At 41.7% G+C, this 19,468-nt stretch overlaps 1 protein-coding gene across 2 annotated transcripts in view; it reads left to right on the top strand.

Annotated features, from left to right (window-relative positions):
- The window catches only part of LOC132823442 (organic cation/carnitine transporter 2-like), a 113,695-nt gene that overhangs the window by 75,391 nt on the left and 18,836 nt on the right, over positions 1–19,468 (top strand). The gene's annotated exons all lie outside the window — the stretch shown is intronic.

Genomic DNA, 19,468 nt, shown 5'->3' with positions numbered 1-19,468 from the left:
CAAAAACGCCTTCTTCACTATCCTATCTACCTGTAACCCCACTTTCAAGGAGCTATGAACCTGCACTCCAAAGTCTCGTTGTTCAGTAACACTCCCGAGGATCTTACCATGAAGTATATAAATCCTGCTAAGATTTGCTTTCCCAAAATGCAGCACCTCGCATTTAACTGAATTAAACTCCATCTGCCACTTCTCAGCCCATTGGCCCATCCGATCAATATCCTGTTGTAATCTTAGGTAACTCGCTTCGCTGTCCACTACACCTCCAATTTTGGTGTCATCTGCAAACTTACTAACTGTACCTCTCATGCTCGCATCCAAATCATTTATGTAAATGACGAACGTAGAGGACCCAGTACCGATCCTTGTGGCACTCCACTGGTCACAAGCCTCCAGTCTGAAAAACAACCCTCCGCCACCACCCTCTGTCTACTACCTTTGAGCCAGTTCTGTATCTAAATGGCTGGTTCTCCATGTATTCCATGAGAGCTAACCTTGCTAATCAGTCTCCCATGGGGAATCTTGTCGAACGCCTTACTCAAGTCCATAAGGATCACATCTACCACTCTGCCCTCATCAATCCCATGTTCCTAACCACACCTGATTCATCTGCCTTCTCTGTTAGGCCCCTTGCATTGAAGTAAATACAGTTTAATTTATTAGTCCTACCTTGTCCCTGCCTGCCCTGACTGTTTGACTCATTTCTGTTCGCAGTTATATCCGTCACAGATCGATCTCTTTCATCACTATGTCCCTGGCTCCCACTCCCCACCTTACTAGTTTAAATCCTCCCAAGCGGTTTTTGCAAATTTCCCTGATAGTATATTAGTCCCCTTCCAATTTAGATGCAATCCATCCTTCTTGTACAGGTCACTTCTACCCCAAAAGAGATTCCATTCATCCAAAAATGTGAATCCTTCTTCCATACACCAGCTCCTCAGTCATGCATTCATCTGCTCTATCCTCCTATTCCTGCCCTCACTAGCTCATAGCACTCGGAGTAATCCAGATATTACTACTCTTGAGGACCTCCTTTTTAAATTTCTGCCTAACTCTCTGTAATCTCCCTTCAGAGTCTCAACCTTTTCCCATCTAATGTCGTTGGTTCCATTGTGGACAATGATCTCCTGCTGGCCCCTCTCCCCTGTGAGAACATTCTGCACCCTCTCTGAGACATCCTTGATCCTGGCACCAGGGAAACAACACACCATTCTACTTCTTTTCTGCTGCCCACAGAAACGTCTGTCTGTACCTCAGACTACAGAATCCCCTAACACAATTGATCTCTTGGAAGCTGATGTACCCCTCGTTGCATTAGAGCCAGTCTCAATACCAGAAACTTGGCTGTTCGTGCTATGTTCCCCTGAGAATCCATCACCCCCTAAATTTTCCAAAACAGCATACCTAATTGAATTGGGTGTATCCACAAAAGACGCCTGCCCTCTGTGCCGACCTCTCTCACCCTTCCTGGAGTTAACCCATCTATGTGACTGTATCTGAGATTTTCCCCCCTTTCTATAACTGCCATCCATCACATACTGTTGCTGTTGCAAATTCCTCATCGCTTCTATCTGTCTCTCCAACCGATCCACTCGATCTGATAAGATTTGCATCCAACAGCATTTATGGCAGATATAATCCGCAGTAACCTTTAAACTCTCTTTAAACTCCTACATCTGACAAGAAGTACCTATCACTGTAAAGGCCATTTTTTACTCCTTCACAATCCTTAATGTATTTGTAAAAACTCTTTGGATTCTCCTTAATTCTATTTGCCAAAGGTATCTCATGTCCCCTTTTTGCCCTCCTGATTTCCCTCTTAAGTATACTCCTACTGCCTTTATACTCTTCTCAGAATTCACTTGTTAAACAAAAGGATCTATCATCCAGTTTTGCATCTATAAATCAATTCTCTGGTTTATTATCCAAACAAGATTTATTCAATAAAGATGCAATAATAATTAACATATAATTCATCAGTAATTTGGGATTGTAAATGGTTATCTTACAAAGTAAATAGAAAACACATATACTGTATACATGTGCTCTTCAGGAAAAGGGGAGTAAAACATATCTGCAGAGTTTGGCTTTCTAAAAAAAAATTACTTTGGTTAATCAGTTATTCTTGAAAGCAAAGTATAAAGCGTGAGATGTTACTGAATTTGTTGCTCTGATGTTTCAGCAAACGTGGTCAATTCACTATTGCATTGTTGTCACCGAAGTCTTGCAGACACAGCTTGCCTAGGCAAGCAATCTTGAGATGTTCTTTCAATCATTCTTTCAAAAAGACAGATATGTTTCATTATGAACTAATGCAGAGAGGGTTCTTTTCAGAAATGGGAGAGATCTGCTGGTCAGCTTGTTCTTATCAGGCTTCCCTCTCATGCAAGTAAACACAGAGAATGCTGGAGAAACTAAGCAGGTCTGGCAGCATCGGTGGAGAGAGATAGAAAGTTAACATTTCGAATCTTGTCTGACTTCTCTTCAGAAGAAGAGTTCCGAAAAATTCATATTGTACTTGAAACTCTAACTCTTTTTCTCTCCACACATTTTGCCAGACCTTCTGGGTTTCTCCAGCATTATGTTTATTTCCGATTTCCAGCATTCGCACTCGTTTGCTTTTACTCAGTTTGCTCTTATCAGGTTTCCCTCAAACTGAACCAGAGAAAATGACAATCTTATCAAGCCAGTCAATGTTCAAAACACAGTCCCGGCAGTATCTACAGTGAAACAAACAGTTGTCACAATCATGTGTTTTGTAGGAATGCTCGTGTGAAAAAAAGCCTCCAATGTCCACAGAGAACCTGCATTTGTCTTTTTTTAATGAAAGCACTCCAGGTATGTTCACAACACTTGAAATAAATTCCTTTTTTCAACAATCCTTCAAAATAGCAATATTAAATATAAAGGATTCTTTCAACAGTGTCTTCATGCATGATTCAGAAATGTTCTCATGCAGGTAGTATATGTAATAAGCAGGCAAATGGAATGCTGGCCTTCTTGCAAAGCAAGCAGAATATGCAACTAGCCAAGTCTTGTTTTAACTGCGTAGGCATTCTTTTGTGTTTTTCTTAAATTTGTAATTTTTGTTCAGGATGGAAACAATACTGACTAGGTGGGCTATTGTACGCAGTCTTGGTCATCTTACTTAACGAAGAATGTATTTGCATTGGAAGCAGTTTGTAAAAAGGTCCATTACGTTGATTACATGGATAAATGGGTTGTCGTAAGAGAAACGTTGAGCAGGTTATCGCAAGAGAAAAGGTTGAGCAGTTTGGTCATTTATTCATTGAGGTTTAGAGGAACGAGAAGTGATCTTATTGAAACGGGGAGAATATCATGCAGCATATAACTGGTAACTAGCTGTCTGGCAGCACTTGCGGATCCATGGTGCAGTGTCTGTTGGCTAATGTTTGCAGTCCCTGTAATGCACAGGCATATGTCAACAATGGACAGCATTTCTGGTGGGTGGAAGAGGATTTTGTCATTCGTGCAGAGAACGAGTAGCCAGGAAGCAAGTGCTGTTCCCTGGCAGCTGAAGCTTCACCTGCCCATCAGAGCCATTCAAGTGGCTCACTGCCCCTTTTCAATAATGGATATTTTGATCTGGCACCGAGTGCAAGTGAATGAGGGAGTCCAACCACCCAACAAGGCTGCAGGCAAATTTGTTTACCCCATGTCCTCCCTTGATGACAGGAGGTCCATATTGGTCGCACCATATATTTCCGCACCACTGCTAAATTTGTGATGGACTGAGGATAATGTGTGTCAAGTGGATCATTAATAAGCTGAATAGACATTCTGCTAGCAGCAGTTGCTAATTCTATACCAGCATCTTTGCCCTTTGACAAGAAAGCAGGTTTTACTGGTTCCGGACACTGACAAGGGACTTGTCCTTTGATTAAGTGGGCTCAGCTCCCATTTTGTAACGGATTAATTACAGCCCCTTATTTTAGTGATGCTACGGGAGTTCAAGATTATGTTTATAGCATCTATATTTACTGCTGTTCAATCTGAGTGCTAAGCAAGACCGACACAAGAGTGATGTATCGACCTTGTGTCTGCCTTCACAGTGTAAAATAATCTCCCAGAATTAAGAGATCTAAGAGTCTTGTAATGGCAAGGAACTGAAATAAATTAGTATTAGTTTAAAAAAAAACTGGGCCTATTAATGGAACTTAAGTTGACAAATTCTCAGATTGATCTACCAGAGTGCTCACAGAACTGTCTGTAGAGATAGTCAATGCATTGTTGATAAACTTTCAACATTCTGTAGAGACTGCATTTAAAAGGTCACAAATGTTATCCCACTATTTAAGAAAGGAGGAAGAAAGCTAACCAGGAACTGCACACGAGTTAGCCTCACATCAATAGGAGGAAAATGACAAAATCTGTTATAGCGATATGATAACTGAGCAATTTAGAAACTAATCAAACAAAAGCAGAAGTTGCTGGAGAATCTCAGCAGACCTGGCAGCAGCTATGGAAAGAGAGAGAGCAGAGCAGAGTTTCAGGTCCAGTGACCTTTAAGAAATTAATGATCTGTCTTCACAAAACAGCAGGATGGTCAGAAAGAATTTTTTTAAAAAATTCATTTGTAGGATGTTGGCATCAGTGGCTAGGCCAGTATTTATTACCCCTCCCTGTTTGAGATAAGAGTTAACCACATTGTTGTGGGTCTGGAGTCACATGTGGCTCAGATTGGGTAAGAATGGCTGTTTCCTTCCCTAAAGGAGATTAGTAAACCAGGTTATTTTTTAACCCCAAACATCAGCAGTGGATTTCAATTACAGATCTTTAATTTCAGATTCTTATTGAATTCAAATTCCACAGTGGCAAGATTCAAACCCAGGTCCCCAGAACATTACCTGGCACTCGTGATTTATAGTCTAGTGATGATACCATTTGGCCATCACCTCCCCTTGTTAAAACACCATTAGGATGGCTACCTGTAGTCTGCATATCCCACGGAGGCCACCAGTCCAGGACGGATATTTGTATATGTTTACATTTCAATCCAAACATCTCTGTTTACCCAAAAGAAAGCATACAGTATCATGTGGCAGATTACTCTCCTTGTCTTCAGAAAATATATTTCTTCACTCAGATTGCCTTGCTGAGCAAATGTGCTGGGTTTGTTCAAATTCTGCATCCATGCTACCTTTGCCCTTTCATTTGGTTGGAGATGGTGTGGAGATGATGATTGCTTAACTTCTTCTTATTACAAGCATTGCACTAGCTTTTATGTTCCATGATTATGTTCTTCATATTTGACAACAGGAACAAATCTTGCCTTCCTTAGACTTGATTCAATTTCTTGGTGACTTGCATGGATGGAATTTTGTATCTCTCCTCTCAACTCCTGCAGGATCATCCCTCTATTTTCTTTGTACAATATCCATCTTAACATGGCAATTTATATCTGCATGTCCAATCTGCTTTTAGAAACCTTTGAGCGCATCCTTTCATCACTACCTCTTGTCATACTTGGAGAGTGAAATCTTCTTGTCCATTGTTAGATTTGAGCAAGGTGCTTGTCTGTTGTACTTAGTGTCCTTGTTAGGTTGATGGCTTCACACTGGATGTCACATATATTTGAATTCTCTACTTCATCATCAGAAGTCCTGTTCAATAATATATCTACAATGTATATTGACTTCCCCTTTGTGGAGCGGACAGAGGGAGCATGTCCACTTCAGGGAGAAATGTAGCAGCAATAAGTTGAGGGAACCCTAGATATCTAGGTCAATTCAGGACTAGATGAGGAAGAAGAGAAAGGCTTTTAATAAGCCCAAAGCGAGCAATTCAGCTGTGGCCCTAGGGGAACATAGGAAGTGCAAGAGTGAACTTAAGAAAGCAATTAGAAGAGCAAAACGGGGATTGGGGGGGTGGGGGGGGGGCATGAAAAGAACTTGTGAGCAGAATTAGGAAGAATCCGAAGATATTTTATCATTGTATTAAAGGGAAGGGGTTAACCGAGGAAAGAGCAGGGTCCGTTAGTGACCAAAGGAGGAACCTGTGTGTGAAGCTGCATTATATTGGAAGAGTGTTGACTGAATACATCTTTTCAGTCTTCATTATGGAAAAGGAGAATATACATATGGAATTCAGGAAAGGGGATTGTGTAGAACTTGCACAGCTTGACATAGGAAATGGGGAAGTATTAGAGGCTCTGATGAACTTAAAAACAGACTGCTGTGGGATGCAAGGCAGGAAATTGCAGGGGCTCTGACACATTTTTAATTCCTCTCTGGCCATAAGACTGGAAGACAGCTAATGTGGTACACTCTTAAAGAATGGTGATAGAGATAAATGAGGAAAATACATAACCAGTGAGTCTGACATCAGTGGTAGGGAAGCTGTTGGAGAAAATTCTGAAGGAAATAATTAATATCTACTTGGAAAAGCATGGGTTAATTAGGGAGAGTCAGCATGGCTTTGTCAGACAGTGGTCATGCCGAACATATCTGTTAGAATCTTTCAGAAATGTGATCACGTGTGTGGACAAGAGATGTTCAGTTGATTTAGTTTATATGGATTTATGAAAGCTTTTGATAAGGTACCACATATGAGACTGAATGAGAAGGTTAAAACACATGGAATTCAGGAAAACTTAGCGAGATAGATCAGTAAACTGGCTGAGTAATAGAGCACAAAAGGTAGTGGTAGAAATTTGTTCAAGTGACTGGAGGCCAGTGTTCAACAGTGTACCTCAAGATTCAGGACTGGGATCCTTATTATTTGTTATATACCCAAATGATATAATTGAAAATGTGGGGGAAATGGTAAGCCCGTTTGCAGATGACGCCAAGATTGGTAGGGTAGTTAATAGCGAAGAAGATGGTTGTGGGTTGCAGGACGATATAGGTGGATTGGTCAAATGGACAGGGCATTGGCAGGTGATATTTAACCTTGATAAGTGTGAAGTGATGCACTCTGGAAGAAGATACTAGGACAAGGTAAGTGATGGAAGGGCATCATGCCAAATGGGTGAGGAAGGCAGGGAGCTAGGTGGATGAATGGTATAGGGTGCTACGTGAATGCTTTGGGTAGCCCAGGGCCAGGCAGGGGTGGCTGGGGGCTGAGGATATTGTAACTTGCAGGATTAGATCAGATTCCACAAGACAGTTCAAATGGGGCTCAATAGGACCAGACATTCAGGATGGGTGTTGGTTTCAGGAAACCAGCTCGGGCTATGTTGTTATTATTGGTGCAGCTGTTCAGTGATGAGTCGGGATCTCAGTTTAATAGCTAGCTATGAGATGGCGTATGTTTTAAAATCAATTAACATTCCTGGGTAAATATTAAGTTTCAGTGAATGAGAACTCTTTACATTCTGACTCTTCCTGAAGGCTCCTGACACAAAGCAAATGCTCATCAAAAAATAGGGTTTTCCAAGCAATTCCCACAGATTGAGCTGTCTTGACATGCAGCTCCAGCTGACATTGCTCCACAACTTTCTGTCCAGTGGAGTGAATAGGTCATAATGAATGGCAGGACACTGGTAAGCTTAGAGGAATCGTGGGGTATTTAATCACTGATCCCAGACCACATGAATAGGATAGTTAAAAAGGCATATGGGACACTTACTTTCATCAGTCATGGCATTGAGTAGAAGAGCAAGGATATAACATTGGGGTCGTACAGAATGTTGGTCAGGCTACAGCTGGATACTGTGTAAAGTTCTGGTCACCTCACTGCAGCTCCAGTATTACTCGATGACTAAGATGTGGGACAAGTGCAGGAAATTGGGTTTAGTGCACCTTTAGTGGTAGTTATATTGATAGAGACTCGATGGGCCAAAGGACCTTTTCCACACTGTATAATTCTATGACTTCCCTTACTTGCATGTCACATCCAAATGATATCCTGAAACTGCAGTAATATTTTTTGAAGCAGTTAGTAGCAGCTTGAGGAAAGTTCTTTCAAGTGGCTTGTGTTTGGACTCAATAATTACTTTGTTTGTTTCAGATAGATACTGATAAAATTGTTCAGAAGCAAAAAATAATGGCCAAGCTCACACTCTTCATCTGAGGATAGCACACTTCATTGAAATTAACACTCTGGATGTAAATGCAACCAGTTGTCCCTGCTGCATTAGCGTCGCTTCAAGTCCTGTCTTACTATCATTATGTCACACAGGGTGACTTTTTATTTATGTCATAATATTTCAGCACTGTTTTAGCACCCTTGTAATCGGTGAGTTCCAGATTTCCACCACCTTCTGGGTGGAATGTTTCTCCTCACATTCTCTCTGAACCTTTAGCCCCTTACCTTAAATCTGTGCTCCCTGGTCATTGAGCCTTCCACCTAGGGGATAAAAAAAATCTTGTCTACCCTGCCTATGTCCCTCATGATTTTATACGTCTCAATCATGCACAATTTGCGCACAAAATTAGCTAATTGCAATCGGAACATTGCTTTCCCCACATTGAACATGCCTTTGTGTGATGTTCTTCACAATATTTATACCCTGCCCTTTATCCATGATTGTTCAATACTTTGGGTTTGGCAGTACCATTCAGCTTAATGCAAGACCTGATAGTCATGAGTATCTCTCACTTATGATTAATATCTCACTTCTTCTGCACATCAATTGCTTTCCTGGAAATAAGTTTCACTTTCTCGAAATATGCACTCTCTCTGTAGCACCTCTTATGCATAATTAGATCAACTTTCAGTTATGCAAATTTTCAGGATGCTGTGAATTGTGTTATTGAGTCAGATATTGTTCAATGGACAGTTTTTTATCTTGAGGCCCAAATATTGAAGACATACTATTCATAAGTTCTGTTCACTTGGAGTTCAATACTTTTAAAATTTCTGCAATTTGCTTTTTTTTCTATCGTTCAGAGGATTTCAAAATGGACTACACTTTGACCAGTAATACTCTGGCTAGTTAAACAGATCTGTTGCTGTTTCATAATTTTGTCATCTTATGTGGGGGAAAAAAACTGCCAGGTTTGCTTCATATCACATTTCACTTTGACCAGACCTTGAAGGGAAAAGGCTGCATCCATTTTTAGTCTAATTGGGTAAGTCTGTTGCATTTTTGTGTCAAAAAAACCACACAAAGAATCTCCCATCTCACATCAACACTGGTAAATGGACATAGGCTCTGTTCATTTGAAGATCTAATATAGGTTTGCTCATGAGGCAGGGTAAAAAGTGAGGTCTGAAGATGCTGCACATTTTCAGCTCTGACCTCCAGCTAACCAGCAACACATTTTCAGCTCTTGTTCATGAGGCAGGTTTGTCAGATATTCAGTACTTGTTGCAGAGAAATGTAAAGATACATTCCTACACTTGCATGTTATAACCTGGACTGACAATGGCTGCGAGACATGTGTTCCAGAACCTGGTGACATGCTCATTAGTATGTACTCCTTCTTAATGCGGTATCACGTTTTGCCCAAAGATAAATTCCCATACGTTCCGAGTGGCATTGCAAAATTACTTACCAAAATAAAATTTGAAGCATATACAATTGAAACAGCTGTATAATGTATAGGTGTTTTGACAATCCCCGCAGGTCTTGTGATGGTACAATTTTCTTGTGATCATTGAGTGTTCTTGAATTGTAGATGTTCTGGGGTCCTTAGTGTTATGAGTGTTAATTGTTGTCGTGCTGGTCTTCCACACTTTCACTCTTCACACTTAGCTTTATGTGTGTCTTATGGACAATTGGAGTATTGCACAGTTCCTTTATTTGGCATCTGTCCTTCGTCCATGTTACTCCATTGAATGTTATGATCCTTTGGGAACTCACTGCATGCCCTTGATATTTCTGCAGGTAACTACATTCCCTGGATATGACTCGAACCTCCTAGCCTATGTGAAGGTGAGGAAGTTACACATCTGCTTGTCAGTCACATGGACATTCTTCCTTGCCTTTTGAGGAGTTCCTCCTGCATTTATGGAACTTGGCCTGGCATGTTTGTTCTAAATTGTGTTCCTTTGATCCAGACAATCCAATTACTGTTGGAATGCATTTGACCGATGGTAATCCTCATAAAAATTATCCGTTAACCTGTTGGCCAGGCTTCCAGCCCAGATTCCACATTTGGTCTGTCCCACATGCACCTATCACTGGAAACCAGGGAGAAATCCTTTCAGCAAGGAACAGTATTCCATGCAAAAGCATGCCTGCTTTTTCCACAATACGTGCTGCTATATTTCTGAAGTTAAAGTTCTGAAAGAAACTTTGACAGCAACTAGGACAAGGTAAGTGATGGGAGGGCATCATGCCAAATGGGTGAGGAAGGCAGGGAGCTAGGTGGATGAATGGTATTGGGTGCTACATGAATGCTTTGGGTAGCCCAGGGCCAGGCAGGGGTGGCTGGGGGCTGAGGATATTGTAACTTGCAGGATTAGATCAGATTCCACAAGACAGTTCAAATGGGGCTCAATAGGACCAGACATTCAGGATGGGTGTTGGTTTCAGGAAACCAGCTCGGGCTATGTTGTTATTATTGGTGCAGCTGTTCAGCGATGAGTCAGGACCTCAGTTTAATAGCTAGCTATGAGATGGCGTATGTTTTAAAATCAATTAACATTCCTGGGTAAATATTAAGTTTCAGTGAATGAGAACTCTTTACATTCTGACTCTTCCTGAAGGCTCCTGATACAAAGCAAATGCTCATCAAAAAATAGGGTTTTCCAAGCAATTCCCACAGATTGAGTTGTCTTGACATGCAGCTCCAGCTGACATTGCTCCACAACTTTCTGTCCAGTGGAGTGAATAGGTCATAATGTCCGCTTGTGACAACAGGCTCATCTGGATCCCATGAAAAGAAAAAGAGGCCGCCCTTCTAACATAGTTTTCCACAGTGTCATCTGTTGTGGATCACTTCCTGTTTCCTGCTGAAGTTGATTGCTGAAGATTATTCATCAGATCGACTTTAAGCTTGTTCCACCTCGATGATTTCGCTGTCATCTCAGTCTGGTGGAATTTCTGCATTCTTGATAAGTTATGATCCTCCAGGACCGGCTTATTCATTGGGTCATAGCATAAGTTGAATAATAGTCTCTGCTGGTAATGTCTGTCTCAGTAATTCAGACTTGTGTTTGTGGTCCTCCAGCCATGCATATGGAACATCTTTCCTTACAAACTTTCTTAAAATTGATGTGTTATCAGAAATGTTTGGTATGTCTGCTGCTAGGATGTTAAGAAATTAAGTGATCTGCACAGATTTTCTTCCTCCGAGGGAGTAGGCGTATGTTGTACATCTTTGATTTACTTACTTTTAAAAATGAGCCTTTCCCAACAAGATATTACTGTCACTGTTGATTTTCATTAGGTTCTTCAGTGTTTTGTCTATCACTATGATATCCCTTGAGACAGACCTGAAGTGTTGTCTCTCTCTGAAAACCTTATTTTCAATCGCTTCCCACTCTCCTGGCAAGAAATGTTCCTGCTCGTCGTCCATATACCTGGTTAGAGAGAAAACAAAGTAATGAGCTCTCTTCGAATTTTTACCTTGAAAATTTACAACCAGTTAGGGAGAGCAAGAATGGGTCTGCAAAGAGTGGGTCATGCCATAAACCTGACTGACATTGCCTGTGGCAATGTCATTGGATGTTATTCCAGAAGCCATATGGTAAAGTTCCTTACAAGTAAGTGTTAGCTAAAGATGAAACCTGTGGCACCTTGGCACCTATTGCAATATTTAGGAAATTAGTTAAGAGGCAGGAAACTAAGTGCAGAAATAGTAGACAGCTATTCTTATTGGCAAGTTGTTAGTAATGTGATAGCAAGGTTCTGTGTTGGGATCTGAATTATTTATCTTGTTAACTATTGTCTTAGATTATAGAACAGAAAGTCACACATACAAATTTGCTGATGATACAAGGATAGGTGGCATATTTGATAAAAAGACATTGGTAGATGAAATGAATGGGCACAGCTATTGGATGTATATTTGAATGCAATGAAATAACTGGGTGGCACAGTGGCACAGTGGTTAGCACTGCTGCCTCACAGCACCAGAGACCTGGGTTCAATTCCTGCCTCAAGTGACTGTTTGGTGTTTGCATATTCTCCCCTTGTCTGTGTGGGTTTCTTCTGGGTGCTCCAGTTTCCTCCCACAGTTCAAAAATGTGCAGGTTAGGTGAATTGGCCATGCTAAATTGCCCATAGTGTTAGGTGAAGGGCTAACTGTAGGGGAACGGATCTGGGTGGATGGCAGGTTAGTGTGGACTTGTTGGGCCGAAGGGCCTGTTTCCACACTGTAAGTAATCTAATCTAAAAAAAACCCCAGAAGGATAGAAGTATTTTCTAGAAATAGTGGATGTGCACAAGAGGTTTAGGTGTTCATGTCATTGAATCATTAAAATGTGATGAATAGAAAAAGAAAATTATTAGGGAGGCTGAGGGAAACTGGTCTGTACACCTAGGGAAATAAACTGCCGAGGAAAGTAAAATTTTGTTTCAATTACCGTGATCAGATTGTATCCATGGGCTGCTCTCAGTCCTACAGCACAGCAAGGATGTAATGGAGGGAATGAGTAATGTTTACAGAAAATTATCTGGACAGCAAGGATTAAATTCCAAAGAGAGATTGTACAAATTATAATTGTGCTATTGAAAACTTATAAGGTTGAGCAATGATTTGTTTTTATTTCAAGATATTAAGGAGAACAGAGAGAAGTTGTACGTACTGTTGGGAAGTTTAAGACTAAGGACATAATCTAAAAATTAAAGCCAGACCTTTCAAGAGTGAAATTAGGACAAACTTCTATGTGCAAATATGGGAAAAGTTTGGATCTCTCCTTCATTACCATATATCAGCAACGATCTCATTGAATGACAGAACAGTTTCAAGGCAATAAATTGACAACTGCCATTCTTATGTTCCAATGTACAAAGTCTTGGTCACCTCTTAGACACAACAATGGAGACCCAGCTGGGCAAAGTTGGAATTCAGCTTTTCTCCCTCCGGACAGCAGGACTGCAGTCACATAGAAGTTGAGAACAAGAGCAATTTTAATGGCTGAGATCCAGACAGGAGAAGTGCTGCCTTAAGATCTGTGATGGATAGAACTTTCTATGAATAACTCTTTTTCCCCTCCCTCACCACAATGTTCTGTCTGCAGTCTCAACTTTTCTTGATTGTTCTGCAATCTTAAAGGGGCTGCACATATGGCTGCAGTAGCTTTGGTAGCCGTTCTATGAATCGATCACAAAGCTTCTCTGACTACCCCAGCACACACACCCTCACCCAACTCCCCTATTCTCCTCGGGAGGATTCAGTACCACTCCATTCCAAATCCAGCAAAGCACGAGAACTGATCCCACAATTCTGTATGTTTTGCCAGAGCAGCTGGCTGGGATTTAACATGAGGCAGCAGGAAGGAGAAGACAGAACCATAAATTGATGAGAGTTGTCCCGTTTCTGGTGTGGTCTTGTGCCAAGTGACCAACTAACGTCCAATGGGCAGGGGAGAGTGTGGGAGAAGCTAACCACTCCTTGGCTACAGTGGGTGACTGAGGCAGCAGCTGCATCACCAGCTGACATGGGTGAAGGTATTGGCACTACATTTAAGGGGCACCAAACTTGGTTAGTTGCCTCAGACCATCCTTTGTATACCTTTTTCAGCCTGCACACAGCTGCAGACCATTCATTCCAGCATCCTTCTGTGACTAGTCAACCAGTCATAACACCTGAGACAAGAACTGCATGGCAGGAGAATCCTGAATGGCCCCACAGTTCAGTAAGTCCTTGCATGTTCTACTCCAGTTTATTTGGATGAACAGGAGATGCTCCTCCACAAGGACAGAGGAGGAGACCTCTCCAGCTAACCAAGCAGGCATGGATGGACATTTCACAGGAGTTCAGTAGACACAGGACATGCAGAGAACCTGTCAGCAATGCTGCAACCCATCATTGTCCATCTTTGCTCCACAAGGTGAGTACCACACCTTTTGGGATCAGCAGCTGGATAAGTGTGAGGGTGCAGATGCTAGACACAGAGAGAGACTATTGTATAATTGGCAATAAGTGTGGCTTCGGTGTTCTATTGGAAAGGAATGGCTTCAGCTCTGTCAAAGGACACAAGGTTGGCACTGCTGACCCTCAAAAGTGGCACCAGGCTGATCTAATGCAACATGCATGCCAGTGGCTAGAAAAACAGCAGTTAGGGTGCAAAGTAAGTAAGTATTCAGTCTGTTCTTGACACTGGACTAATTTTGCTGTTCCATGTTCTTGCAGAAGAAGGAGAGGGCCTGAACAACCAAAGAAAAGAGCCCAAACCAATGTCAGGGGCCCGATGATCTCAATCCTGACAGCGTTGCAAATGGAGGCCCTAGAGTTGCCAAGCCATCACTACTGTCCCTCCCTCATGAACCTTGAAGTTGGAGTTCACTCGCAAGAGTGTAAATCATTTCATGTCTGGGCCTGTGGTAACCTCAGGCGAGTACAAGGCTTGATGTTCTTGTATCCTCCAACCGATCAGTAATAATGTGAGTTGCACCAAATTTGGCTGTGTCTGAGGAGGCAAAAAGTGCTGATTTATTCTGTTCTCTGTTGCAGGTTACCCACAGGTACAGAGAGCCCACTATCTCCAAAGGACTCTCATCAACCTTTGCAGAGGAGGAGACAATGTCAGAATGTCATGTTACATCATTCCCCTGCACCGTATACCAGCACAGTAATTTCATAATTAGATTTGGGCTCACAATGTGGTGCAAGCACCACATGAGCTCCTAACCAGCTATTGGAGTCTCTGACACCTGAGGTCATCAGCTCTCAGAAGACTGAGGGAAGCCAGGCCCATGCGGATGATAATTTGCCTCTGAAACCATCTGTAAGGTGGCAGAAACTGGTGCAGTAGCCCCACCACTGTCTAGCAGGGCTTCCAGAGGGTATTTACACCTTGACTTGGGTATTGGAGAAGTCCATCCAAGCCAGGTGTACTGCTGAATCCCTCCTGACTGCATGTGTGCTCTTGTCTGTTGACAGGTTCTCGCCCATCTCAGGCCAGCAGGGAGGTACATGTGTACCTTGCTGAGAGAGGAGGAGGTACTGTCTTCAACATCTGCATAGCCCTGCCTTAGCGGCTCCTCAGGTCCTCTGCCATGACACCAGTAGCTGCCACGAAGACCACTGAACCTTTTGCACATGTACAGGAACTGCTCAGAATACTGGGGTCCTCTAAACTTCAACTGATCAGAAGACTGCCCCTAGTGTCATGGTGGGCAGAAAGGTCAGCAGCCTGCATTTTGACCGCTGGGGGTGAAGTGTGGGTGCATTCAGAAAAGACACAAGAAAACACACTAGATGTGTTTGAGACTCACCAGCAATTCGAGCTTCTGTGCTCATCTGGTTTATATTTGAAATAAAGATCGTATTTGATTTCAGCAAGTGCCGAACCATTGATCCTGACCCTCTGACAGTGCAGCTTTGACATGGATCCCTTCAAGGGCTGTTTCGAAGGATGACCTTGGCAAATGTAATTAACTTTTGTATCTTGCAGAGGTACCATTTGTGGGTTTAGAGCAGAGGTGAATGGCAACAATACACGTGGAGTGTGGACCTTCATTTGATTGCATGATACCATGACATGTTATTGTTTTTAATGTTGTAATGTTAGTGAACAATTGTATACAGAAACTGGAGTGGAAAAATTTCCTGAACTGTGTGCCATATCCTGACATCCTTCATGCAGTTTCTCATATAAATTAGGGTGAAATGACTGGTCATTGATTTCTTTGTCACCCTCACTTGAAGATGCCTCATACTCCACTAATTTCTCATTGACTCCGGTTACTGACCCTTCTGCTGAGCCAGGCAGTCTAAAGTGCTGCATGAGAAAATTGTTTTAGAGGCCCTTACTTGACAATATTGATTAATCCAGAGTCATAATTTTCTCTTTATTTTCAGGAAAATAGTGTGTTGTGGCTATTTAAACCACTTATAGGCAGTATCCCTTCTGAACAGCAACAGCAGTGACATTAAATTATAGTTGAGCAGGATCTTGCTGCATTGTGGTTTCTACACAAATCCAGAGACCTGGAATTATGATCCAGACTCATGGGCCTCAGTTGGAGTAACTCTGGAGCAATGTAAAAAACATGATGGTGGTTAGTGTTGGGGGATGTTTTACACATCTTGGGTTACAGGGTTTTTAGATTTTCAAGAATACGTTTTAAGGGTATGGCGGTTGAGTCATAAGCCTGCACCCTACAATCCCAGCTTGGATGGCTGCAATGTGGGAATAGGTGTGTCCTAATCCTGTGCAATGTTTATGGAGTCTGGCCAGCTTGTTTAATATCCTGTGGTTGATAGCACCTCAGATTTGTTGTGAACCACAGTCTGCAGGAGGGAACCTTTTGAAAGGTAGGTACATTCAGCTGTTTCCTTTGCATGCCCTAATGTTTGTCAGGTAGTTCGTTGCTCCTATGAACTGTATGCAATGGCATGGAAGTGCCGAAGCCATAGGGGCAATAGGGGCATTTTTGGAAGCATGTATTGGCATGGAGAGCATGAGGGTCTGTGCAAGTTGGTGGGGCAAGAAGTGACATGAATGGACCATGGGGTGTGGGAAATGAGGGCTGGATGGCTTTTCTGTTTCTCATAACTGGGATGAAGTCCTAAAGCGATAAAGTGTGCTTTCTAAACATCCCGTCACTCAGGACCCCGCAATCCCTGTGACTGCCTTGTAACCTTTATCTGGGTTTACACAGTTAAAAATCACACAACACCAGGTTATAGTCCAACAGGTTTAATTGGAAGCACACTAGCTTTTGGAGCGACGCACCTTCATCAGGTGATCATGTCATTTATCCAGGTTAGTTGACTTGACTGCAGCCACCACCTTGAAATAAGAAAAACTGTCTTTCTTGGCATTTTTTTCCTGAGATAGGCATACCACGCCACAAGTTTTCCCAACTGTCACTACCCTTCTCAAGGAGTAAACTCCAGGCCGTGAGTCCAGATCCCATTTACAAGCAGTGAAAAGCTGGAATCAAAAAGCAAGTATCAGAAATGGTGACCCTTTCATAACTGGATTGTCAGTTTTAATATTTTTGTTCACTGTTGTCTCTTAGAGAAGCAAATTGTCCATTGTCATCATCATCATATTTGGCTCACGTGATTCCAGATTTAGCACTAACAGCAATGTGCCTCAGAAATGGCCGAGTTGTTATATACAAACACTTGGCTCACCACAACCTTCTCAAGAGCAATTAAGGATGGGTTAAAAATCCGGGTCTTACCAATAATGTCCACACTTCATTGATGTATTTTTAAAAATAGTTATCTTCACCCATTGAGTGATCTACATTGCTTCCATATCAAGTGCCAGGCAATGACCATCTCCAACAAGAGAATATCTAGCCTCCTTGCCTTGATGGCAAAATTGCACTAACAATACCCCAAGAATTATTGTGGACCAAAGGCTGGACCTTGCGTACAAATGCAGTGATTACAGGAGCAGGCCAGAGACCGGTCATTCTTCTATGGGTTTTTTACACCTGACTGCCACAATTGGTCCACCATCTACAAGGGGAAAGTGAGGATTGCAGATGCTGGAGGCCAGAGTCGAGAGTGTAGTGCTGGAAAAGCATAGCTGGTAGGCAACATCTGAGGAGCAGGAGGAGCTCTTCATCTTCCTGATGAAGAGCTTATGCTCAAACTGTCGACTCTCCTGCTCCTTGGATGCTGCCTGACAGGCTGTGCTTTTCCAGCACCACACTCTTCGACAACCGTCTTCAAGGCACAAGTGAAAGATGGGATGGGATACACTTACTTGTCTGGATAAGTGTGATTCCAACAACATTCATCAAGCTCACCACTGTCCAAGAACAAACATTTCACTTGAACCACTCATTTTCTGCACCAGTAACACAGGATGTCAGCAATCTATACAAAATACAACTTGCACTGCCAGAACTCGCAAAGATTCCTTCAGTATGACTTCTCAATTCCATGCCTTCTACCACTGAGAAGGGCAAAGGCAGAAGATACATTGGGGTACCACTACTTGAAAGTTCCCTTCAAAATCACACACCATCCTGCCTTGTTATTATTCCCTCTTTGTTTCCAAACCAAAGTCTAGGAATTTCTTTCAAGGTAATGCTGCAAGTGTACCTGCTCTGCACCAGATGGATTGCAAAAGGATGTCTCACCATCATTTAAAAGCATTAGAGTTTGGCAACAAATGCTCGCCTTGTTGGGGACACCCATGTCCATGAAAGGAAAAGTATCGACCATTCACACCTCAAATATGTTCTGTCTTTCAATTAGTGTCCTGCTAATACATCTCAAATTTTTACCAAATCTCAGTCTGTCGTAAAATATTAAACTTGTGATCGCACGTCTTTGGGGGAGAAAATGGTAGATTTTAGAAATGTTTTGTGTGAAACATACTTCCTAATTTCACTCATAAATGGTCTTGCTATGACTTTAAGATTTTGTCATATTCTGGATTTTCCCAGTAAAGGGAACAATTTCTCTGTGTTTACCCTATTGTATTCTGTTATTTAAAAACTTCAATTTGACCATATTTCACTTTTTTACAGTCAGGAGATTACAAATAATGGTCATGCAACCCTCTTCATAATTTCAGTCCTTAATTCCTGTTACTGTTCTTGAAAGTCTGATTGCTTTAGGTTTGGTTTCCGTATGGCCTGATGTACTTACTTGTTTTACATGAATAATGAGATGTGATTTACCATGAGACATGGTTTATTATCATCAAAACACAAGATATATATACAACACTATAAAACCAGTCTCCCCCTCTAATATTCCAAGTAACCTTACAGTTCTTAAATGTCTATGCCACGCTCAAGTTTAAAATCTATTTTGCGAACTCAACATGATAGAAAGTATATACTAACCCAATTACAGCTGGTCGAACAGGTGTTGAGGCTGTTTTCTGACTCCCAAGGTTCCAGCTTCTTGTTCCTGATGTTCTCTGGAATGTGTCCTTCTAAGTAAGCAAGGAGATCAGACCATATAAAAATGAAGCTTACAATCCCACCCCTGAAATTCCCCCAAATTAAAAGCAGTATTTCAATAGAGGTCTCAACAGTTTGTCTAATTGAAAGGTCATTTTGTACTCTTGTAACCATTAGAGGTAATAGTGAACATTCATTTTTGGAGTTTATTTTTGTGTTCGACTGCTCCAGATTTTAGTACTTTGTGCAAATAGAGATCATAACCTCTACTCCTCTACAGCTCTGAGTCTTTTTTCATTCAGAAAGTTATCTAATTCATGCTTCTGAAAGTTGACGATCTCACAAGGGTCTACTTCATTCAGGGCCATCCTAAATTTAAGCCATCAGCCCAATAGTCTTCATCCACAGTGTATCCCCGCAGGTATTTCCATTCAAAAGAATTAATTTCCTCTACAGGACCCCACAAAATCTGAGTGAGTGAGTCTCAGAGATTCCCAGTGGAATTTTGATCCATTTTACAAAATTGCAGAATTTTTTTTCTCAATTTGTAAATATTGAGGTATTCAT

The sequence above is a fragment of the Hemiscyllium ocellatum genome, chromosome 16, assembly GCF_020745735.1.
Source record: "Hemiscyllium ocellatum isolate sHemOce1 chromosome 16, sHemOce1.pat.X.cur, whole genome shotgun sequence".
NCBI classification, from domain to species: Eukaryota; Metazoa; Chordata; class Chondrichthyes; order Orectolobiformes; family Hemiscylliidae; genus Hemiscyllium; species Hemiscyllium ocellatum.
This window is presented reverse-complemented; position numbering and strand designations above follow the sequence as displayed.